This window comes from Carcharhinus amblyrhynchos, chromosome 4 (genome assembly GCF_965287045.1).
Source record: "Carcharhinus amblyrhynchos chromosome 4, sCarAmb.v2.hapA, whole genome shotgun sequence".
Lineage (NCBI taxonomy): Eukaryota > Metazoa > Chordata > Chondrichthyes > Carcharhiniformes > Carcharhinidae > Carcharhinus > Carcharhinus amblyrhynchos.
Genome location: NC_137327.1, coordinates 43,909,472 through 43,934,840, shown reverse-complemented (window position 1 = coordinate 43,934,840; position 25,369 = coordinate 43,909,472). Strand labels below are relative to the sequence as shown.

Below are 25,369 nucleotides of genomic sequence, written 5' to 3'. Positions count from 1 at the left end.
ACTTGATTTTGTTACATTTTCCACTATATGGAAATGTTATTGATTTAGTTTTGAATTAAATGTCAAAGGACTCCGGCTCTCCCAATATAAAGGTTACACCACTGCACTGAAGGCCTTCTTTAAAATTGATGAATTGAAATTGAATAATTTTGGACAGAGATGTCTTGGCATCATGTTAAGCTGACACTTGTTATCTCTGGCAGGATTCTAGTGACCAAAGACAAACTATACAGCAAACTATCCACATTACATGTCATGTGAACAAATATCACACAATCAATTATCCAGGTATACATCCAAGCAGCAGGTTGGCAGGCCTGATGATGATAACTCTTTTCTCCACAGTTGTACATCAAGTACAGAGAACTACTTTGTTGTAACCAGCTGATTTGCAGTTTTGTCATATGCTATAAAATAACCCTATTTTAGAATGTGAAGTGGAAGAGAAAGGGCCCTGGTCTATGAAGAACTACCTTAATCCAGGCCCATAAAATGAGACAGTACAGAAGGATGCCATTCGGCTTATTGTGCTGGTTCTCTGGTAGAGTATCCAATTAGTCCCATTCCCCTGCTCCCTCCCCAGAACCTAACAATTTTTTTTCTCCTTCAAGCAGTTTTCTCCAATTCCCTTTTGAAGGCAATGAACAAATCTACTTCAACCATCCTTGTGTTCTTGAACAATCTGCTTGAGTGAAAAAAAAACTCTTTTCATCTCTCCTGATTCTTTTGTCAATTGATTTGAATCTGTTTCCTCTGCTTACCATGCCTACAGCAACAGGAAATGGTTTCTCCTTATACAGTCTGTCAAAAACCTTGCAAACGTCATTATTAAATCTCCCCTTAATCCTCTCTGCTCCGGGGAAAACAACTCCAGCCTCTCTACTCACTCTGTTGTGTAACTGAAGCCATTCGATCATGGTACCATTCTAGTAGATCACCTCTGCATTTTCTCTGAAGGCTTGACATTCTTCCTCAAAGCTTGGTGCTCGGAATTGGATGGAATACTCCAGTTGGGGTCTAACCATGTTTCATAAAGGTTTAGCATAACTTCCCACTTTTTGCACTCAGTCGTTCAGCAACTTACCCTGTTACTTTCAAAGATTCGTGTATGGACATAAACTCTTTGCTCCCTCTACATTGCCCCCCTTTTTAAATTATACAAATTTGTTAATATTGCCGCTCCTCAATCTTACCAATAAAATTTTTCACCTCATGCTGCACTGTTTAATTGCATTTCCCATGTGTCTGCCCATTTCACCAGCCTGTTTGTTTCCCCCGAAATCTGTTGCCATCATCCTTGCTCTTCACGAGCTTCATGTCATTTGCAAACTTTGAAGCAATGCTCTGGATATCCAAGCCCAGATCAGCAATATGTTTCAGAAAAAGCAATGATCCTTATCCCTGGAGGACACCACTGTATCCTTCCTTCCAAATCTGGAAAAACAATTGTTCACCAGTACTCTCTGCTCTGTTTATCCTGGTTATTTCTGTATCCAGGCTGCTGGTGCCCTTTTAATTGCATGGGCTTCAATTTTCCTGACATTTTGTACTTTATCAACTGTCTTTTGGAAGTCCAGATAATTGAATTCAACTGTACTAAAGTCCAAACATCCCCATTACCCTTAGAAGAACTTAGACAAACATGACTGGCCTTTAACAGATCCATTTTGGCTGTCATTTATTAATTTACATTCACATAAAAGTTTCCACATCCTGACTTTAGGCTGAATCATCTGCAGTTGCTGGGTTCATTCCACTCCTTTCTAGAACAGGAGTGGAACTTTTGCGAGTTTTGGGCAGCACAGTGGCACAGTGGTTAGCACTGCTGCCTCACAGTGTCAGGGACCCAGGTTTAAATCTGACCCTGGGTGACTGTCTGTGTGGAGTTTGCACATTCTCCCCGTGTCTGCATGGGTTTCCTTCGCGTGCTCCAGGTTCCTCCCACAGTTCAAAGATGTGCGGGTTTGGTTGATTGGCTGTGGTAAATTGCCCTTTAGTGTGAGGGAATTAGCAGCGCAAACGCATGGGATTACGAGGATAGGACCTAGGTGGGATTGTCGTCAGTACAAACTCGATGGGCCAAATGGCCCCTTTCTGCACTGTATAAATACTATATAATGGACCTGCCAATCTTCCGTCAATGCTCCCATCTAAGGAGGGCAGGAAGATTGTGACCAGAGCCTCTCCTATTGTCACCTAAATTTCTTTCAGATGTTGGCTGAGAGAAGCTGCAAAATTTGTGGTGTACACTCCATGTAGGGTAGATGTGAGGAGACAAGAAAATGCTGAGAAACACACAGCAGCTCAGGCAGCATCTATAGAGAGTGAAACAATCAACATTCCAGGTTGATAATCTATCATCAGGACTGTTTCAAAAATAGAGTTTTCCCCACTTTCTGGCTGGAATTCTTCAACTTCACCCACAGTTGGAATTCTCTGTTCCTGTTGCAGTGAATGGAGTTTTGGCTGAGTGCCCAATTCACAGTTCTCGCTGGCAGGGGCGGCAGAGTGGCAGAGTGGTTAGCACAGTTGCTTCACAGCACAGGGACCTCGGTTCGGTTCCCGGCTTCGTCATTGCCTGTGCGGTGTCTGCATGTCCTCCCTGTGTCTGTGAGGATTTCCTCCGGGTGCTCTGGTTTCCTCCCACTGTCCAAAGATGTGCGGGTTAGGTTGACTGGCCGTGCTAAATTGACCCTAGGGTCGGGGGATTAGCAGGGATTATGTGGGGTTACAGGAATAGGGCCTGAGTGGGATTGTGGTCAGTACAGACTCGGTGGGCCGAATGGGCTCCTTCTGCACTGTAGGGATTCTATGGATGAGATCACAGAATTCTGGTCTCTGTTTATGCTTTAGATTTCCAGCACCCACAATATTTGATTTTGTCTTGATTTGTAGCACTGGTTTATTTCCATTTAGATTTTTATAATGAGCAGAACAGAGAGCTTGCAGTTCTTGGTGCTGAATTAAAATTGACACCATGTGGGAGCGTAGGCTTTGTCATGACCAATATTTCACAGGTCAGGGAGCAATTTTGGGCGCAGGCCTTTTGGTACATGCACCAGTCATTGGATCAGACTGCGTTAAAAAACGATTTCTCTCACATTTTGCTTGAAAGCAGCTCTCGGCGAAAGAGTTGAAATTCTTGCTGTCTCAGGCCTGTGGTTTCCGTTTGGCTGACCTCTGTCTGTCTACCACTGTAACTGCACTGGGAGTGTGGCTGTTGGGAGGTTATGGTGACAAGGATGAATCTGGAGCGCCAGGGAGGCAGGCAAATTGATGGGCTGGGGGTCAGGACGAGCGAGCGCTTTGTGTCAGCAGTTTTTGCAGTAGCAGCACAAGGGCCATAGGCAGGAATGTCAGCTGAAATGCCAGGGTGATCACTCTGCCATTCTATATCACGTGCATGCGAAGGGGAGTACCTCTAGTGAAGGAGAGCCGCCTTCCTTTAGGGAAGGAAATCTACCGTCCTTACCTGGTCTGGCCTACATGTGATTCCACAGCCACAGCAATGTGGTTGATTCTCAACTGCCATCTGAAATGGCCTAGCAAATCACTCAGTTCAAGGGCAACTAGGGATGGGCAATAAATGTTGGCCAGCCAGTGACACCCATGTCCCATGAATGAATAAAGAAACCAATTATAGTTGAAATGGGTAAATGGTAACAGGTATAACAGAATGTTTAATTATTTTTGTGCAAGTCTCACAGGTGAGGTCCCAGAAGACTGGAGGGTAGCAAATGTGGTCCCGTTGTTCAAAAAAGGTAGTAGGGATAACCCTGGGAATTATAGGCCAGTGAGTTTGACGTCGGTGGTAGGGAAGTTAATGGAAAAAATACTTAGGGGTAGGATGTATGAGCATTTGGAGCGTTGCGATCTGATTAGGGATACGCAACATGGCTTTGTTAGAGGGAGGTCTTGCCTTACGAATCTGGTGGAATTCTTTGAGGAGGTGACAAAAACGGTTGACGATGGGAGAGCCGTTGATGTCATCTACATGGATTTCAGTAAGGCGTTTGACAAAGTCCCTCACGGTAGGCTGGTAGAAAAGGTTAAGGCGCATGGGATACGAGGCCAGGTAGTTAGGTGGATTGAGAACTGGTTGGGAAATAGGAGACAGAGGGTAGTTGTGGAGGGTACCTTGTCGGGCTGGAGGCCAGTGACCAGTGGTGTGCCGCAGGGCTCGGTACTGGGACCTCTCCTCTTTGTAGTCTACATAAATGACTTAGAAGAGGGAGTAGGTGGTGTGATCAGCAAGTTTGCTGATGACACCAAGATGGTAGGGTTGGCGGGTACAGAACTGGATTGTCAGGTGATACAACAGGATATAGATAGGTTGGTGCAGTGGGCAGATAGGTGGCAGATGGCATTTAATCCTGACAAATGCGAGGTGATGCATTTTGGAAGGAATAATGCAGAGAGGAGTTATGTGATAAAAGGTAGGCCGATTAGGAGTATAGATGTACAGAGAGACCTGGGAGTGCAGGTCCACAAATCCATGAAGGTTGTGTCACAAGTGGAGAACGTTGTTAGGAAGGCTTATGGGATGTTAGCCTTTATAGGAAGGGGCTTAGAGTATAAAAGCTGCCGTCTAATGCTTCAGTTATACAGAACGTTGGTTAGACCGCATTTGGAGTACTGCGTCCAGTTCTGGTCACCTTATTACCGGAAGGACGTGGAGTCTCTGGAAAGGGTGCAGAGGAGGTTTACCAGGATGTTGCCTGGCATGGGGGGACTGGGTTACGAGGAGAGACTGAAGAGACTGGGGCTATTCTCCTTGGAAAGAAGGAGATTGAGAGGGGACATGATAGAGGTATATAAGATACTGAAGGGAATAGATAGAGTTAATAGTGAGAGACTGCTCCCTAGACTGGGTACGAACACAAGAGGTCATCAATTAAGGGTGAGGGGGGGGAGGTATAATTTGGAGGTAAGAGGAAGGTTCTTTACACAGAGAGTTGTGGGGGTCTGGAATGCGCTACCGAGTAGGGTGGTGGAGGCAGGCACGTTGGACTCGTTTAAGATGCAGTTAGATAGGCATATGAGTGAAACGGGAATGGAGGGATATGGTAGGGGCTATTAAATAGGGTAAACCTCGGGAGACACTGGAAGGGCAGGCTGTATAACTAATATGTTTTGTCTTTATTCCACAGGTGGAGGTCCACCTCGTGTCAAGCGAGGGGCATGCACACGGCAGGTTGTGCGTGGGCTGCTCTTGGAAGTCCAGGAGTGGCCTAGTACTTCATGTCGGTGTGTGTGCTTGATCCTGGACCGATAGACGGGCACCGCAACAGCTCAGTGACTAGCACTGCTAGCTGTGCAGATACATGGATTTGGGCCTGTGTCTGTGGGAGTTTGCGCATTCTCCCTGTGGTTGCGTGGGTTTCCTCCGGGCGCTCCGGTTTCCTCCCACACCCCAAAGATGTGCTCTTAGGCTAATTGGTTTCCACCAAATTGACACTATTTCTTCCCTGAATCTGACTGAGTAGGGTCCCATTCGTAGACATGCAGGGTAGAATAGGTGTAGGGCGATGCGGCGGCGCGGGCTCGTTGGGCCGAAGGGCCTGTTTCCCGTGCTGGGTTGTTCTTTGTTCTTTGTTCTTTGTATGTTAACTTATCTTGTTAACAAAAGCCTTACAGTTTAATAACAATGTTATGTTGTTGGGCTGGTAGAGTCCATGGGGTGTAATGTTTCGAGTTTTGTGATCTTGCTATTGTCTTTCAGATTCTTGGACGTCATGTTAGCTTGCAAAGGGAAGCTCTCTTTATATACAAACACGTATGATGTGTGCGTATATGTGTGTACGTGCGTAGAAATATATATATACTGTTACATTGAGCAGCAATGCTCATAACTAGAAAGTAGTATTCCCAAACGAACAAAAAAAAATTCAGTCTTTGCCCATAAATTGAAAGATTATTCTCAGCCTTCATTGCATATTTATTTTATTATATTTTGACTATGAAGTGCTTTATATAATCTGCAGATGTAGAACTCAACTACACACAATATCCACAGCAGTTGAGCAGAATTTTGAAGGTTAAGTTGAACTGATGACATTGTCGATTACTCAGCAGAAAAAGACTATTTGTTGCTTGGTACCGCTCAGTGGAAGTCCTTGGATCAAAGGTCCTGAAATTGCCTGGACGTGGGAGTGGGTACAAAGAGGACTTGAGATCTGAACAGGCGTAAATTGGGTGTGTTTTATAAACTCTGTGACCTGCCCCTGGACTGATCAGTGAAGGGCAAACCTTGTTACTGTTCCCTAACACTGAGTACATGCTATTGTTGTGTTGGAAGACAGACCCATTCCCAAGAATATTCCGCATGGGGACGTATCCTGAGCCGGAAGAAGCTTCAAGGATGTTTGTAACTGTAGGATAACAATTCTACAGCCAAGAAACTCAGGCTGTTCTTTGCGATAGGATCTCCACTGTCAGTGATCCCCGCCATGGGTTCCCCAATGGCAAAAGGTGAAAACTACATGAGTACCCATTGATAACAATGGGGCTAGAAGATCCTGCCGCAGGTGGGCCACCTCCGCCACCACAAAACACACAACGGGGGCTGGAAAATCCTCTCCTACATTTTAATTTTCACACCTGGCTGACATTAGGCCAACAACAGAGGGAAACCTGTGGGTTAGTATGTACTGCAGTAATGATCACAATGATCTACAGCAACTTGACAGGGGCACCTATCCTGAAAACTACTCCCCACCGTGATACCCAATATGTGACACGTGGCAGAATGTGACTGGCACTGATGGGTCCCTTCAGCGAAAAGTACACATGCCTTTCATTATCTTTTTAAAGTGAAGTTTATTTGCCTTCAGTCAAATCCCCTGCTTTATCATAGAATCTATAGTGCTGTAGTGCCATTTGGCCCATCAATTCTGCACCGACCACAATCCCACCCAGGCCCTATTGCTGTAACTTCATGTATTTATCCTAATCAGTCCCCCTGATACTAAGGGTCAATTTACCATGGTCAATCAACCTAACCCGCACATCTTTGGACTGTGGGAGGAAACTGGAGCACCCGGAGGAAACCCACTCAGACCTGGGGAAAATGTGCAAACTCCGACACACATGGTCACCCAAGGCCGGAATTGAACCCGGGTCCCTGCTGCTGTAAGACAGCAGTACCTACGACTGTGCCACCATGTGCCCCCTTTCTTGTGCGAAGCCCAGTATTACACAGAACAGCACGGTGCAATGAGAGAGCATCATGAAATAATACCACAACTGCTGTTTACAATGTCTTTTAAGTAGCATGAAGGGCATTTTTTTATTAACTTGAGTGACATTTGGGCAGCCTCGTGATGAGCGCCATGCATTATTCCAGCTAATTTTAATAACAATAGTTCCCCCTCTGTGACCTTGCTGTGGCCTCGGATGCAATTTGATTCCTTCCACCATTCATGTCCTGACTGGTTTAAAACATCAATTATGCTGAACACTTCTTTCACATTCCGAGTTCCAGTGATTAGTATGGTAAGTAGTCTGTGCAGTAGGGATGTCATTTAATTCTGATTGTGTGCTAGAGCCTTCTCTGTACTGGTGACTACACCGAATACACAGGCTCCACTGAAATATGCTGAACTATAAAAGCTGTAAATTTAAGAAATGTTTAATTTACAATGCTGATTATTTGTTCGCGGGAGCTGACATATGATTGATTGGATTATTTGGATTTAGCCATTGACCAGACCACCAAGAGGGTGATAAATTAAGTTTCTCTAATAAAAGAGATGGCCTTCCCACCTATTAAAGTTAGGGAATGGAGCTAGGTGGCATTCCGCAGTGAAATTAGCCATGACTAATTAACATGGAATCCTTATCCTTCTAGCACCTGGGCTGGGCAATTCTGGAGGCTGAAGTGATGGTTTAATGTCCGTTTTAAGTCCCGTCAACTATCAGGAGTAATAGTGTGGTGATAATGTTACCGATACTCTGTCAACCTTGACCAATGTTTTGGAGATGTGAGTTCAAATTCTACCACAGTGGTTGGGGATATTTAATTAAATTAATTCTTCTCCCTGCCCCCTCCCCATCAGCAGCTGGTAGTTGAAGGTAACTTTGAATCATCATAGAGTTATCATCATTAACTTTGGTGCTTAAAATGTTGATTCCCCCATTGTCATCCAGGATTATATGAGGCATTCTTAGTGCAGAGAGGGCAGGATTGATGTATGAGGAGAATTGGCTAGGCTTGGATTGTTTTTGATTGAGTTCAGATAGATGGGGGTGGGGGATTTGCGGGATCTCGTAGAGACTCATAAAATTCTAACAGGACGAGACATGATAGATGCAGGGAAGATATTCCCAATGGTAGGGGAAGTCCAGAACCAGGGGTCTAAGGATTCAGGGTAGACCATTTAGGAAGGAGGTGAGGAGATATTTCTTTGCTCAAAGAGTGGTGAGCCTGTGGAATTCATTACCACAGGAAGTAGTTGATGCAAAAACATTGAATGTATTCAAGAGATGGCTGGATATAGCGCTTGGAGCGAATGGGATCAAAGGTTATGGGGAAAAAGCAGGATTAGGCTATTGAGTTGGATGTTCAGCCACGATCGTAATGAATAGCGGAGGCGGCTCAAAGGGCCAAATCTTCTATTTTCTATGTTTCTCACTATTGTCTTCTTGCCCCATCTCCAAGGTCAAGAACACAGCTGCAGATTTGTGAGGCTTCAGCATTTCTTGCTCAGTTTTTAGGTCCAGGGTTCTGCATGCAGGTGCTGTCTTCTCACTGATGCAGCCTCCCACAGACCTGAGGGGTACTCAGAGAAAAAACCTCGCTGAGGTAAATCATGTTTGACAAATTTGCTTCAATTCTTTGAGGATGTAACAGGGAGAGTAGATAGAGGGGAACTTGCAGATGTACTGTATTTAGATTTCTAAAAGGCATTTGACACGGTTCTAACCTTTGACTAGGTTCTAAGAGACTGGTGCCTGAAGTAAAAGCCCATAGAATTGGAGGAAGTGTGTTAGCATGAATTGAAAACTAGCTGTCACATAGGAAACAAAGAGTTGGAATAAATGGGTCCTTTTCAGAATGGAAAGATGTAACTATTGGAGTACTGTAGGGATCAATTCTTGGGCTGCAGTTTGTTCACTATTTACATTAACGACATTGAACGTAGAACACTACAGCACAAACAGGCCCTTCGGCCCACAAGTTGCACCGATCATATCCATACCTACCAGGCCTATCTATAATTCTCAATCCCATTAAATCCCATGTACTCACCCAGAAGTCTCTTAAAAGACCCCTGCGAGTTCACCTCTACCACTACTGATGGCAGCCAATTCCACTCACTCACCACCCTCTTGAGTGAAAAACTTACGCCTGACATCTCCTCTGTGCCTGCTCCCCAGCACCTTAAACCTGTGCCCTCTCGTAGTGACCATTTCAGCCCTGGGAAATAGCCTCTGAGAATCCACCCTATCTATACCTCTCAACATTTTATAAACCTCTATCAGGTCGCCTCTCAATCTTCATCTCTTCAGGGAAAAGAGACCTAGCTCCCTCAACCTATCTTCATAAGGCATGCCACCCAATCCAGGCAACATCCTTGTAAATCTCATCTGCACCCTCTCAACAGCTTCCACATCCTTCTTGTAGTGAGATGACCAGAACTGCACACAGTACTCCAAGTGGGGTCTGACAAGGGTCTTATAAAGTTGGAGCATTACCTCCCAACTCCTAAACTCAATCCCTCAATTAATGAAGGCTAGCACACCATACGCCTTCTTGACCACATCCTCCACCTGCGAGGCCGATTTAAGAGTCCTATGCACCTGGACCCCAAGGTCCTTCTGCTCCTCAACACTGCTAAGAGTCCTACCCTTGATATTGTACTCCTTCATCCCATTAGGAGATGAAGGAAGATGACCTGGAGGAAGGAACAGAATGTAAGGTTTCCAGATTTGCCAATGATACAAAGATATGTGGAAGGGCATATTATGATGAGGATATTGTGATTCTGCAAGGGGATAAAGATAGATTGGGTGACTGGGCAAACACTGGCAAATGGAGTTCAACGTGGGAAAGGTTGAGGTCTTGCACTTTGGTAGGAGGAATCAGAAGGCAGATTATCTAAATGGAGAGAGACTACAGGTGAGTGAATTATAGAGGGATCTAAGTGTTCCAATGCATGAATCACAAAAGACTAGCAAGCAACTACGACAAGTAGTTAAGAAGGCAAACAGTATTTGACCTTTATTACAAAGAATCTGGAGTTTAAAAACAAGTTTTGTTGCAGTTGTATAGGGTTGGTGAGCCCTCACCTGGAATACGGTGTATAGTTTTGGTCCCCTTAACTTACTAAGGATATAGTAATATTGGAGGCAGTCGAAAGGAGATTCATCAGGCTATTCCTGGGATGAGAGGGTTGTCCCTTCAAGGGAGACTAAATAGTCTGTGTCTGTATTCCTTAGAGTTTAGAAGAGTGAATTTACAAGATCCTGAAGGGGCTTGACAGGTTAAATGGTGAGATGTTTTCATTAATAGAAGAATCTCGAACAAGGGGACATAGCGAAAAGGGAAAGGGCCGATCATTTAAAACTGAGTTGCATTGAAATTTATTCTTACAGGGGGTGGTGAATCTCTGGAACTCTCAGCCATAAAGGGTAGTGGAGGCTGGATGATTAGAAATATCTAAAGTGGAGCTGGATAAATATTTGATAGTTTGAGGAATCGAGGGCTATGGGGGAAATGCACAGAAAAGGAGTTGTGACTGGCATAAATCAGCCTTGATCATACTGAATGGAGGGGCAGGCTTGAAGGGCCTGGTGGCCTACTCCTGCTTCTAATTCTATTTCTATTTCTTGTGAAGCCTTGACTCTTTACAGAGCCAAGCTTGGCGATCAAATAAATAAAGAAAGGAATGGAGTGGGTGGAAGTTAGGTCAGTCTGCAGAGCGCAAGCTTTTTAAGTGGATGATTTCTTTTATTGTGCTGCACTGAGAGAGGTCAACACTTGTAGAAGAATCAGCCTATCCCCTGGCAATCACCACTTGTCGATGAAATGCGTCATTATTGCAGCCTTGGATTGTTCACCAGCTGGACTCTGACAGGAAGCATTCAGTCAATGTTACGTTTCTGCTTGTTGACTCTGCTTTGTAATTGTTTGCCCTGTCTGGATGATCATACATTGACTTTACATGGTTAGCCTTTTTACCTATCATTGTGGGGAGAAAATACGGCATTTGATGACAGCATATTGGCATTATGTCCTTCCGTTGGAATATTTTCCATGCTTTAAACCATTTGGTTGCTATGCTGGATGGACTTGCCTTGTTTTGAGATGTTGGCTCTTATTCAATGAGAAATAGTGTATCAGTGAAATCTAAATCACTGCATCTCTCACACTGACACCACAGAGTGAGAAGTCGTTTAATGAATTGTGATGCACAAGGCTGTGGGGCAGGTTGGATAGAAACTGTGGGTTTTCCTGTCTGTCACTTTCTTCCAAGTTAAATGAATTACGTCTGCGAAGCAGTGTGACATGTTGAAGAGTTAAGACATGTCATTTGGTGGACAGGGTCCATTATGTTCCTTGACGTAAGGCAATCCATCAATAATTACACATCGCCAACCTTCTTCACTATGTGAGTGCTGTAATTGTGCATTTTAATGTCACCTGTAAAATATAGCTCCTTTCTGTAGCAGAAAATTTTCCCCTTGTTTTATTTTTCTTTCTTTTTCTCTCTCCCCATGACCTTGCTGTTAAAAGTTCTGACTTGTGTTGAATTGTGGCTATGTGAGCAGTCCCCCACTTAACCTTTATTCACACATGGAGTAACAGCAGGCTCACACACCATGTGAACAGGACATTGTTGAGATCAGAAGGATGCTATTTGGCCCAATGAGACTGCACTGCCTCTTTCCCAGGCTTACCCCATAACCCCACATATTTATCTCACTAATCTCCCTAAATCTTTGGAAGGGGCAATTTACCATGGTCACTCCACCTAACCTGCACATCTTTGGATTGTGGGAGCAAACCGGAGCACCCGAAGGAAACCCATGCAGACACAGAGAGAATGTGCTGTCACATAGGAAACAGCAAATAGCAAACTCCACATTGTCACCTGAAGCCAGAATTGAACTTGGGTGTCTGGCACTGTGAAGCAGCAGTGCTAACCACCATGCCACCTCATTAAAATTCCATACCTGTGTTCTTCCAGAAGGATTGCTGGAAAGTGATCAAGAGTAGGAACCCAAATTAATTTTCCTCTCCTTGACCCAGGTCACAAAGGCATGAGAAATAGGAGCAAGAGTTGGCCATTTGGGCCTGTGAGCCTGCTCCATCATTAATCACATCAAGGCTGAATTTACCACACTACTCCATATCCTGGACTGCCCTAGTATCCCTGTCTTGAATATACCCTACGAATGCTCCTTCACCACTTTCTGAGGTACAAAATACCTTTGAGAAAGAAACTGCTCCTCATCTCAGCCCTAAGTTGACCACCCTTCATTCTGAGATTGTGAACCCTAGTTCTGGACTCCATCTGCCATGTTCTTGCCTTGTCACTTAGCCTGTCTCAATTCTTTTGCAGCCTCTTTGTGTCCTCCTTGCAGTTTACTTTCTGTCTTAGCTAAGTACCATCAGCAAACTTGGATACATTACGCTCAGTCCCCACAGATCAGTCATTGATACAGATTGTAAGTGGCTGGAGCATGAACACTGATCTTTCCGATATTCCACATGTTACAACCTGCCAATGTGAAAAACACCTGTGTATTTCCAGGCTGCAAGTTCCTGAGGCTCAGACTGAAAATGGGCATGAAGCTTCTCTAGCTGCTCAGCCCAGCTTTCACTCCAAACCTTGAGCCTCTTTGAGTTAAAGAAAAACCAGTGGATGGAACTTATGCAGGTTGGGGCCTGACAGAGCTGGCAAGATCAGCTCTACAGAGATCGAGGTGCCCTTTTTAAAGGGTGTCCCTGTCAGCACAGAAACTGAAGAGCCCCAGGTAAACATTGGGACCCCTCTCACAACCATCAGGGTCTTCCCCCACACCTCAATTCAAAGGCATCCAAGTGACCCCCCCCCCCCCCCCCGCCATCCCTCCCCCATCATCGCAGTCGCAGGGGCATTCTCCACCCCCCTCACAGGCATCACACATTAAGGGAACCCCTCTCATGAGCCTCCCCAGAGGGCCTGCCCTTGACACACATTGGCTTTGCCAGGTTAACAGGTACCTCAGGCTCAGACTGAAAACCAGCATGCCAGTGCCCAGGCATGTCCCTCTCCCCCAGAGGCTATACTTACTTGGCACCCCCCCATCCCCCCACCCCGCCCCAACCCAGGGGTGTGTGGGTGGGGGGTGGGGGGGGGGGGATGGTAGGGGGATCTCCTTGATGGAATCATTTTTTAAAAAGCTGTTGTAAATATCAGCAAGGTTTGAATATTCAGTGAGTGAGGGTCATCATGTGGCGGGGGCTGGTTAACGACATTTAAAATTGACTCCAGTTTATGAAAATGCCATTCTTGTCCCTTGTGGATGGGAACCTTGTGACATCACTGGTGAAGGGCGTGAAACATCAGGAATTGTGATCTGTCCAGAGGAAATCGAGTTTCCCGATTCTCTCCGAATTTTCCACCCACGTTGACAATCCCACGGACCCACTAATGCCAGCTCAGAATCACCCTCCACCCCTCTCTGTTTTCAGCTAGCAAATATAATGCCTTCAAAGTGCAGAATCCCTGCGGGCTTGTTGTCTGGTGAGACAAAGCTTCCTGGATAAAGTTCAGCCAGTCTATTGCAAAGAACATTACCCTCAAAACGTTCTTTACAGCTTCACCAGCAGAGTATTCTGAGGATAGTGTGAGCTGTTGTGTTGTAGCCACTGAGGGATTCATTCCTTTTGCAGTTTTTATTATAGTGGATGCATTAGTTTATAGGCGTTCCTGGATTATAATGACTAATGAATGTTTGAGTTGAATTGTAAAGTGTGTCATCTGCCTTGAATAGGGCTGCTTATTGATGACACAATACAGACTGAGATGAAATGGGGAGAGTGATCACTTTGGATGTAGGCTTTCATTCAGCAGACCCATGGGAGGTTGTTACTTGCCTGGTAGATTGAAGATCACTGCACAAGGCAGAATCTACTTGAGTGCAGCGATATACCTTTTATACCTTGCAGTTGAGTCTGTCATAAAGACAAGATCCAACATTATTGTGCCCTGGGCAGGATCTAGTCTGCCTGACTGTGCAGCTCAGAAGTGTGCAGCAGTGTTGTAGTGCGATGCAGGAGGACCTGTCTTCAGCATTTAAAAGCACCTTTACAAGTTTTGCTTTTAGCTGCTGGCTTTCTGGGCCTTCAAAACAGACACACAGTTGTATAACTGGGTCTCGCACTAGACCGAAGTGCTATTTACATGTTCTTTAAAGATTTTTAAGTTGTCCCTTGACATAACTTAGCAACAATAAAGCATCCAAACACTAGGTGAGCAATGTGCATAGCATGTCTCTGCTGTATGGTGAAGTTTCATTGGCTCCCCAAGCTCACATCAGTAAAGTCAGTGATGACTCTGAGGCAGTGACTCAACCTCATAGGAAGAGTTGGAGGGCATTAAGTCCCTTTAGCCTGTCCCACCCTTCAAGTAGACCATGGCTGATTTGTATCTTAACGCCATCTACCAGACGAACTTAATACTTTTGCTTATTAAAAACCTGTCAATCTTAGTTTTGAAATGTTCATGTAATCCTCTCCCATTCTAGCCTCACCAGTTCTTTGGGACAGAGTTCCAGATTTCTGCTTTCCTTTGTGTGAGGAAGTACTTTTGGGCATCTTGGTCTATAACGATCAGTGAGGAATGACCTTGCAGTCCATTTTAGATGTATTTCCAGAGTATGTTTTTCCCCCATTCATTCATTCATGTGGGCACACTAGCTGTGTCAGCACTTTTTGCCTACCCCTAATTGCTCTTGAACGGGATAGCTTGTGTGGTCATTTCACAGGGCATTTAAGAGTTAACCATTTAGCTGTGGGTCCGGAGTCACTATAGGCCAGACCAGGTAAGAATGGCAGATTTCCTTCCCAAAGTGAACCTGATGGGTTTTTTTTCACAGTGGTTTCATGGTCATCATTAGACTTCTAATTCCAAAATTCCAATTTAAATTTCACTAGCTGCTGTGGTGGGATTCAAACGTGGGTCCCCAGTGCATTATCTTGAATCTCCGATACCATTACTCCACTGCTGTGAACAAACAAAGGCTTCAGGAGATGTTGTACTAATGGATTTTCACGCTGAGGTGTGCAGCTACATACACCGAGTAGCTGGAGCCTTGTAGGCTGACAGGAGTGAAGGTAGAGGGCGGGTATTGCACCTCCTGCACTTGCATGGAAAGGTGCTGTGAAAAGGGGAGGAGGTTTTGGGATTGAGGAATGATCCTTTTTGGAATGCTGAGAGGGATAGGGATGAGGAGCAGGATTTGGTATTGACATCAAGATGGAAGTGGCAGAAATGGAGGAAGATGATGTTTTGAATACAGGTGTCAGTGGGTGGCTGACACCTATATTCAAAACATCATCTTCCTCCATTTCTGCCACTTCCATCTTGATGTCAACACCAAATCCTGCTCCTCATCCCTACAAGTTCTGAAGGTTCAGACTGGCTGCCACTTTATCAAAGTGACGACCCTGCAGAAGTACTTCATTGACTGGAAAGTGCCTTGGGATGTCCTGAGGTTGTGAAAGCTGCTATTTAAATGCAAGTCTTATCGCTTTTCCCCTTGAAGCTCACCTTTGACGAAACCTTTTGTCTCCTCCTTTATGATCTCCCTTCTTTGGTTTATACTTCTTATTCTGCTTCTGTGAAGGCTGTTGGGCTATTTTTATATGCTCTATGCAAATTATTATTAATAATAGGCCAAGGAATAATATCCAAAACTAAATGACGAAAAGTGGGAAAAAATGTCAGCTTATGAAATCATTAGTAATTAAAGTCTGTGCATAGAATGGTATCTGGAGCTAAGTTCTTGCTTTGTTACTGCTGGTATAGGTACAGTGGGCTCTTGTGCTTTCTGGTTTATTGTAGCAAGGGTTGGGTGTTACAGAGCCATAGAGTTTTACAGCACAAAAATAAGCCCTTTGGCCCATCATGTCTGTACCAACCATCAAGCTATTCTAATCTAATCCCACTTTCCAGCACTTGGTCCATAGTCTTGTATGCTTTGGCATTTCAAGTGCTCGTCTAAATGCTTTTGTTGGAGGTAGTGGATGTATTTCTAATCTTAGGAAGGTGCCTTTTACATTTCTCCTTTGACAATGGATAAAATGCCAGAAGATTTCATTTTCTGAGCAGATTCTTGAACGGAAATAGAATCCACATCAGTTTTAGCAGATCCAATTTACCCAAACGTTTTAGATTATTTGTTGAATGGATAGCAGGCAACAAGATAAAATGGATTGAATAGCATTTCCTGACACATTGACATTATTACATTATTAGAGACACTTGCACTTTATGTAGAAACCTTTAAAATGTATTGGATGCTGGAGGAAAAAAATGGTGCAGTAAAGTTTAACTGCAGTTGTCAAACACCGCTTTGGTTGCTAACACTCATTTACAGTAACCAAGGAGAGCTCTCAGAGGGAGTGGATTCGCAATCTACTCGCGTGCCTTACTGCAATGCAGTTGCAAGGATCTCCATCCATTTTCTGTACCATTTCTGTATCTCATTAAGGTAGTTACCCCCTTACCTTTCTGTACCTCTGGAGTGTGGAAATTAAATTATTTTAATCAATAAAAAATTATATTTCTTTATGGAGGTGGCACAGCAGCACAGCACCAGGGACCCGGGTTCAATTCCAGTCTTGGGTGACTGTCTATGTGGAGTTTGCATTTTTCCCTGTGTCTGCATGAGTTCCCTCTGGTTTCCCCCCACAGTCCAGAGATGTATGGGTTAGATTGATTGGCCATGATAAATTTTCATTTTGTGGCAGGGAGATTAGCAGCCTAAATACGCAGGGTTACGGGGATAGGGCCTGAGTGGGATTGTTGTCAGTGCAGACTTGATGGGCCAAATGGCCTCTTTCTGCACTGTGGGGATTCTATGATGTATGATGAATGGTTACAATGCAGAAGGAGACCAATTGGCTCATTGTGTCTGCACCAACTCTCTAAATGAACATCATGATTCATTGCCAATCCCCTGCCTTTTCCCCACATGCCTGCACTTTGTTTCTATTCAAGTAATCATCTAATGCCCTCTTGAAGAACTGCCTCCATCACACTGCCAGGCGGAGCATTGCAGATCCTGAACCCAATGTGTGAAAAGGTTTTTTCTCAGTCACATTTCTGAAGGAATGAATTGGAATCAATTTATCAATCTAGAATATATAGTTTCTACCATTCCCAGATATCTTTTCCTGAAAGACAACAGATTTGTTTCCAACAAGGTTTGCAAGATTATGTTTTTCCAGGGAGTTTATAAATGTTTAAAACAATCACGCTCAAGTTCTTTAATTTTTCTTCGAAGTTAAAGATGTTTGCACTTCATTGTGGTTGCTGTATCTTGCCTCATAAATCCTAGTTTCACACTGAAGACTGTGTGCAATGAAAATTGATGGTTTTGATGATAATGGTCACATCTGCTTTATAGACGATGCACTGTGTATGAAAGTCAGGTGTTTCCATACAGTACTTGGAGGGGCTGACTGCTAACAATCAGCCTGAGCCATTACCTGAAATTACTGACTGATTCACATTCCCCATTTTGACTAACATTGTTCCAGCTGTTACAGAGATCGCTGAGGGAAGACTGAGCCAGGTATACTGCGAAGTTTCTGTTTCGCTGCCTAGAGCTGACAGTGGAAGTGTCTTTCTTGTCTTTTATTTAAACACAAGGTAGTGATGGGGAGTTGCTGGCTGGCACACCTGGCAATCACTAGGATACGTCTCATTGATCTGGCTGTCAAATCTGCAAGCCGCTCCTCCGATTTCCCAAATCTACTTACAGTTTATTTTGTCCTCTGCTGCCAGTGTCCGCTCTGGAACTTTGATTCTGACAGATCTTCTGTCACAACTGTTTACTGCCAGGGACGTTCTAACTGTGTGTGACAGATGCACTGTAAATGTAATCTACTGAGTCTACTTTGACAGAATTAGCATCAAATCATTTCCTCCTCAGCACAGTTTCACAGCACCAATTCCCTGTGGCACCTGTGATGGAAATTGTCTCTGTTTTATCAACTGACATGGGCCAGGCTTCTTGTTTTGAGGTGAAAAAAACTGCAGTTACTTTCCTCTGATCAATTTAAATATTTGCAAACTCCCAATCCTCCAATTATCTCTGTTAAAACCAGTTTCAATCTGGATTGGCCTGAAGGCTCTGGAATCAGTGCGGAGCACCGGGAGATATTCGTTCGATGTCCCTTTGCCTCTATCCAAGCTTTCCTTTTAGAGCTTGTAGGAATATATCTCCTTCATGACTGTCCTCACGTTTGTATCATCTACTTCAGGGATACAGGAACAGGAGTAGGCTGTTCAGCCCCTCGAGCATATTCCATCATTTATTTAGCTCATGGCTGAGGCTTACCTCAAAGCCACCTTTGATACAAATCCCTTGCTACACTTACCTGATAAAAACCTGTCAATCTCAGTTCTGAAATTATCAACTGATCACGCCTCACTGTTTTTGGAGCGCGTTCTGATTCCCACGGCACTTTGCGTGAAGATGTACTTCCTGACATTATCCCTGAGTGGCCGAGCTCCGACTTTAACGTTCTGCCCTCACTACGGATGTCCCCATCAAAGGAAATAGTTTCAGCCCTCTCAATTTCTTTAATTCTTTTAAACAACACAATTAGAACACTCTTTATCAATTAGAACACTCTTTATACTCAAGGGAATCCATGTCTCCTCGATGTAACTCTGTAGTAGCGTCGCAGGGACATACTGGTTAGCACTGCTGCCTCACAGTGCTAGGGATCTGGGTTCAACTCCTGGCTTGGGTCACTGTCTGTGCGGAGTCTTCATGTCCTTCCCATGGTTGCATGGGTTTCCTCCTGGTTCTCCAGTTTCCTTCCAAAAGTCTAAAAGACATGCTGGTTAAATGCATTGGACATGCTAAATTCTCCCTCTGTGTACCTGAACACACACCAGAGTGGGGCGACTAGGGAATTTCCCCAGTAACTTCATTGCAGTGTTAATGTAAGCCTACTTGTGACACTAATAAATAAACTTTAAACAGTTTTCTGTCTCTTCTTCTCATCTCAAGTGTTTCTTACTGAATTCCAGCTCCACATCTGCTTATGTGTACCTCTTCCACACAGTCACTGTTCTGTGAATCTTGACAGTGGGGATCGATGAGCTTACCTGGAGGTCACAGCAAAGTCCAATCACAGCATGATCAATTATCCGCGTCGCTCTCCAGCAGGGTTCACTGGGGAATGATCACTTAGGTCCCTGTAGCTCACCCAGTCACTGTTTAAACTTGCTAGACAACTGGGTGAGTAAACGTACAGTCTAAATCTAAATGACAGTCAACCTCCAACTCAGCACCCCGCCATTATTCCCCCTCCCATACCCCATTTCCCCCAGCAGTCCTGTTAAAATGAACTCCAAAAACTAGAGCACCAACTCCTACCCAATTTTTAACAATAGAACTTTAGAGTTTCGTACATTTTTTGAATTGCAAATATTCAATTTCAAAATTCATTTTTTGGGCTCTGCCGATCTAAAATCATAGAATCCCTACAGTGCAGAAAGAGGCCATTCGGCCCATTGAGTCTTCACCGACCACAATCCCACCCAGGGTCCTATTCCTGTAATCCCACATGTTCACCCTTCTAATCCCCCTGATACTAGGGGCAATTTACCATGGCCAATCAACCTAACCCGCACATCTTTGGACTGTGAGAGGAAACTGGAGCACCTGGAGGAAACCCCACACAGACAAGGGGAGAATGTGCAAACTCCACACAGATAGTGACCTGAGGCTGGAATTGAACCCAGGTCTCTGGTGCTGTGAGGCAGCTGTGCTAATCACTGTGCCACTGTGCCGCCCCTCTTGTCACTTGACTGGAAAACTACATAGTTTCAAGGATACTGGCTGTGCACAAACCCAGGCTTGTAATAACTTTCCTTGAAATCTTGCCCACTTGTACCTGTCTACTTGATCAGAAAAGTGCTGCAGGAAACCTTGCATTTACAATGCCAAGTGAGCACATTCCTGGTAAAATTGTTCCGCATAACTCAAAATACACTTGTGGATTTGATCATCCGTATACCCAGAAGGTAATAAAACAGTAAAATGGGGAAATAAGGCAACTGGTCCCCAATACTTTAAATGGAACACCAGTAAAACAGGGGAATAATAAGAAAGAATGCTGGTCTGAACTGGTCTTATATACTTTAAAATGGAACACCAGTAAAACGGGGAAATAAGGTCACTGGTCTAAACTGATTTTCCTTCTGTACCGACAGCTTTTCATTCACCTCTCAGTGTGTGACTCCACAGGCTGGCATGTACTACAGCATTCTGAAGAGGTGAAGCACTGCATCAATGAACGGATCCTATAGTAAAGTCATTGTTTGTGTTAATGGGCTGGGTTATGAGTCACTTGAACACTGGGCTTTTTCGCTTTGCTTCACCAGATGTGGACATTGACAAACAGCAGTCAATCGCGCAAGATTAATAGGCTATTAACCCTGAACGTGAGAGATCAAGAGATGTTCCTACTCAATCCTTGGGCTCTTGCCCCCCCTTTATGTAATAACTGGGGGAATAAAAGAGCCTTAATTATCTTCCATGATCATTTCTTCAATCGATCTTTTTTATTCAAAGTGAAAGTTGGAAGTGATTCTTCCCCTGCACTGAGAAGCACATTTCGGTGATGTTCTTTCTGGAAATAATGATGTCTGACAGGAACCTCTCCAGTGGGCTGCCGACCTTCCTGCAGCAGGTACCAGATGGAGCAGCAAGTAACTAGTTCAGTTAGTACATATGGAGCTGGGTCAGGGAAACACAGATGGCAAGGAAAGGTTAGGTCAACTGAGGCAGGAGCTTGCAAAGAAGTGAGGAAGAACGAATGTGGTGATGATTTGCCACCTTAAGGGGGAGACCCTTGCATTTGGACTGAATTGTTGCATCGCACTGAGTTGAGAAAACTGAAGTGAAAAATGTCAGATGCAGGGTTAATTTGAAAGAATGGTCAAGCTGGAGCAACTGTATATTTTTACATTGATGCTTTTATTTAGTTTTTTGAGGTCTTGTCTGAAGGGGGTGCTGGAGGCTATTCCAACATTAACCACAGCTGAGTCAGAGGAAAATCACTTCACCAGTCTCAATTGAGACCAACATATTTCAGTTGACTCTGTGACTGGCTGAAGTGGCATTTCCTCAGGGACATCTTGAGAAGAACAGTGTAGGTAGGATGTTAAAATCCATGCAAGTCGGAATATCCAGGAAGTTCCAAGTTGCTGCCACTCAGCAGGCACAACCTGCATGGTGCTACAGTTGTTAGCAGTTCTGCCTCACAGCACCAAGGACCCGGGTTCGATTCCCGGCTTGGGTGACTGTCGGTGTGGAATCTGCATGTTCTCCCCCTGTCTGCATGGGTTTCCTCCGGGTGCTCCAGTTTCCTCCCACGGTCTGAAATAGTGCTGGTTAGGAGCATTGGTCATGCTAATTCTCCTTCGGTGTACCCGAAAGGCGCCGGAGTGTGGGGACTAGGGGATTTTCACGGTAATTTCATTGCAATGTTAATGTAAGCCCACTTGTGACACTAAAGCTAATAAACTTTCCGCAGGAAGGCAATGAATCAGCTGAGTTGCCAACTGTGATATTAGCAGAGATCCTGTGGTGGGTCCACCCATTTATTGAATTGGTTGTAGAACATTGCCAAGAGATCACGAGGGGAGGCTGTTAATTTGCCTAAACCCACCATCTATGTCTGACCTGTAATGGCACACTGACGAATATAAATGGAAGGTTCCACTTGGAACCCTTTTCCAAAAGCAAATGGAAACCTTGGTAATTGGGCAGATGACATCCAGCTGCTCCCAGAGTAACCTCCTGACGCTTAGTTTTAAACTTTATTTATTAGTTCAAAGTTTATTTTATTAGTGTCACAAATAGGCTTATATTAACATTGCAATGAAGTTACTATGAAAATCCCCTAGTCTCTACACCTCGGCACCGGTTTGGGTACACTGAGGGAGAATGTAACATGGCTAGTGCACCCAACCAGCACGTCTTTTGAACTGTGGGAGGAAACCCATGTAGACACAGAGAGAACATGCAGATTCCGCACAGACAGTGACCCAGGCCAGGAATCGAACCTGGGTCCCTGGCGCTTTGAGGCAGCAGTGTTATCCGCAGTGCCACCGTGATGACAGTGGTGGTGGGTGGTGATGAATATGATCTACATTTGCCTGATAAAGATGAGATACTTGCAATAATAATGCCTTTGTCCAATGTACTAACAGGAACCTAAGGCCTGGAAACCACAGCTTTCAGTGTCAGGAGCCATGGCTTGAACCATTGTCTTCAGGGAAGAATGTGGTGGAGAGAGGAGAGCTTTAAACGCTAGCTTTTGTCCGAGAATAGTATAGTATCACTATGAGTAGATATTAACATTGGCCCGCTATTGAGCAGTAAAGCTTGCCTAGGACCACTATTATCAGGCAATACCTCATGCATGAAAATTTTTGGAGCTGTGCTATTGATAGATCACAAGAATCAGGGTTTTTTTTGTTCGCCCAGGGACATCACACCATCGGGTATGGGAGTGCTGGTCCCTCCCAACCTATTCGACATTGCCCACCCCCCCAAGCTCTCTCAGCCTTTTGACTCAAATCATTATTAATTTTTCAGGAGTTGCCTTGCTTATGGTGCAGCAGTAAATTCCCCATTGGAAACATGATTTCTCTTAGATGTCTGATGACCCTCCCCTGCCTCCTCCTGTGCCAGCTGGCTAGTTGGCATAGTGGCTGATGCCACTCACTGGCTACAGCTGTCAGATGCTCAAGTCAGTGCCTTTACAAGAGTTTTCTCTGCCTTTTTGTTTCTCATGATTCCGCACCACCCCCCCCCCACTCCCTACTCCTTCAGTTATGTTATTTTAAAAATTAGTTGGAGTCAGAACATATCTACTTGCGCTAACAGTATTTTATTTGGCCTGCCAAGATGCAGCCAATTGCCTCACTGAATCTCAAGTTCATTACTGAGGTAATGAAACAGGATTTTTACTCTCTCCCCATTCAATGTCAGAAAATAATCAAAGGTGACACAGGGAATTCTAGATAATTTATTTCTTTAACCATTCTGCTTCATTACATTCGGCTGGTACGCTGTTGGAGATCAGCTGCAAATATACCAGTAATGAACAAAAGAGATGTTCCAAATCATCAACACTTCCTAGTGCAATCCAAAGGGCAACATGATAGCACAATGGTTAACACTGCTGCTTCACAGCTCCAGGGTCCTGGGTTCGATTCCTGGCTCGGGTCACTGTCTGTGTGGAGTTTGCACATTCTCCTTGTGTCTGCGTGGGTTTCCTCCAGGTACTCCGGTTTCCTCCCACAGTCCAAAGATGTGTAGGTTAGGTTGATTGGCCATGCTAAGAAATTGCCCCTTAATGTCCAGGGTAGCGGAGGTTAGAGGGATTAGTGGGTATAATACGTAGGGATATGGGGGTCGGGCCAGGGTGGGATTGTGTTTGGTGCAGACTCGATGGGCCGAAGGACCGCTTTCTGCACTGTAGGGTTCTATGATCTATGAGAATGAGGCACCAGTGTGTTCCTACAGGCTGCAATGCTTTGTGCGCAAACATGAACCAAAATGATCATATCAGCGGGGAGAGAATGGCAATAATTACCTTCAAGAATTTGCAGACAAATTTTAGGAGGTAACTGTTTCCTAAAGATGCTTGTAAATGCCATTCCGAGGAGTTTATTTGGATTTCCCAAATCTCTCTAGGTGAGGTCTGTGATGCAGATGATCTTTCAGTCCAAGCCAGCAGCAGTTAACCATGGCACTGTCACAATGCCACTGAGGAAAGAAAGTTCCAATTCCTTCTCTTGTCTTGCTCACAGGGTGTACACACATGTATACACTCAGACTCACACATAGACTCGTTCGCGCGCACATGTACACACTCACAGACCCCCACATATACACAGACTCACTTCCACACACAGACTCGCTCACACACATATACACACATTCACTCTCATATACATACTCTCTCTCTCTCACACACACACACACACACACTGTCACACAGACTCGTTCACACACACATACATACACACTCTCTCTCTTACATACACACACACACACCCACTCACACACACAGCCCGACTGTCCTTCTCTGAAGTGGAACAATACATTTGGGAGGGGAGGGACAGATAGTAAAAGCTCTGCCTTATGTTTACTGGTACAGCTGCCATTTCCTGAATGTGCTGAAAGCAGACAGCACTCTGATGGGATGAGCCTGCAGGTGGTATTGTCTGCATCAGTGCCCCCGCAGCTTCTGTGTAAACTGCACTAAAAGGCCAGCGACACTAAAACGGAGAAAAGGAGTCACTTCTAACCTGTCCTAGCATGAATCATCCGGAAACACAAATGCTTGTATCACATGGGTAAAGCTGTTGACTGACTGTACAGCTGTTGGCTAGCATTAAACAAACCATTCTCTGTGCCTACACAATGCTCTCTCTGCTACTGAGCAGGGCACTTTATTATCAGAGTTCTGACCCTATGAAACAGTCCATAGAGAAAATACTTGCACACAATGGAAATTGTCCTCTCTTCAGCTTGTGACGATGGATGTGAACAGGAAGCAACGGATTGTATGCGTGATATATTCAACTGAGGCTGCACCTCAGAAATCTTAATCCTAGGACTTCTTTTGATGTGGCTGCTGTAGAGAATCCCTCCTGACCCAATCAATATAACTTTTACTATATGGGGGAATAAGTGTTTTGCCCTCAGTCTGACTTGCTCCAAATGATGGATGAAGCCAGGACTCTGAAATCCTTGTTAATGTAAGATTGCTTGAATTCAGTGCAAGGTTTTGTTGTGGTTTTTCTCTTGCCAATACAAGTTCATTTTTCTTAGTGGGACGGTAACGTACATTTTAATCTTTTCACAGGAATTCTGCTCGAACTCCCCAACTCTGACTGGAGTTCCTTCACATCCCTAAATCTTAAGATTATTGAAAGTTTGCATGTAACTGCATCTCTGGATAAAATTCCCTTCCATCTAAGTCACCTAAATTGCTTGTAAACTGGAATAAAATTTCTAAATTCAAATTCATGTTTCTCTCTACAAACTTTGCCCAGACCCCTTGGGACTTTGCACATCTCTGTCCAAGGTTGATGTGGTGGAGGTGTTCAACATC

At 44.5% G+C, this 25,369-nt stretch overlaps 1 protein-coding gene across 1 annotated transcript in view; it reads left to right on the top strand.

The window, feature by feature from the left end:
• bcar1 (BCAR1 scaffold protein, Cas family member) overlaps window positions 1–25,369 on the top strand; it is a 236,276-nt gene that overhangs the window by 63,845 nt on the left and 147,062 nt on the right. The gene's annotated exons all lie outside the window — the stretch shown is intronic.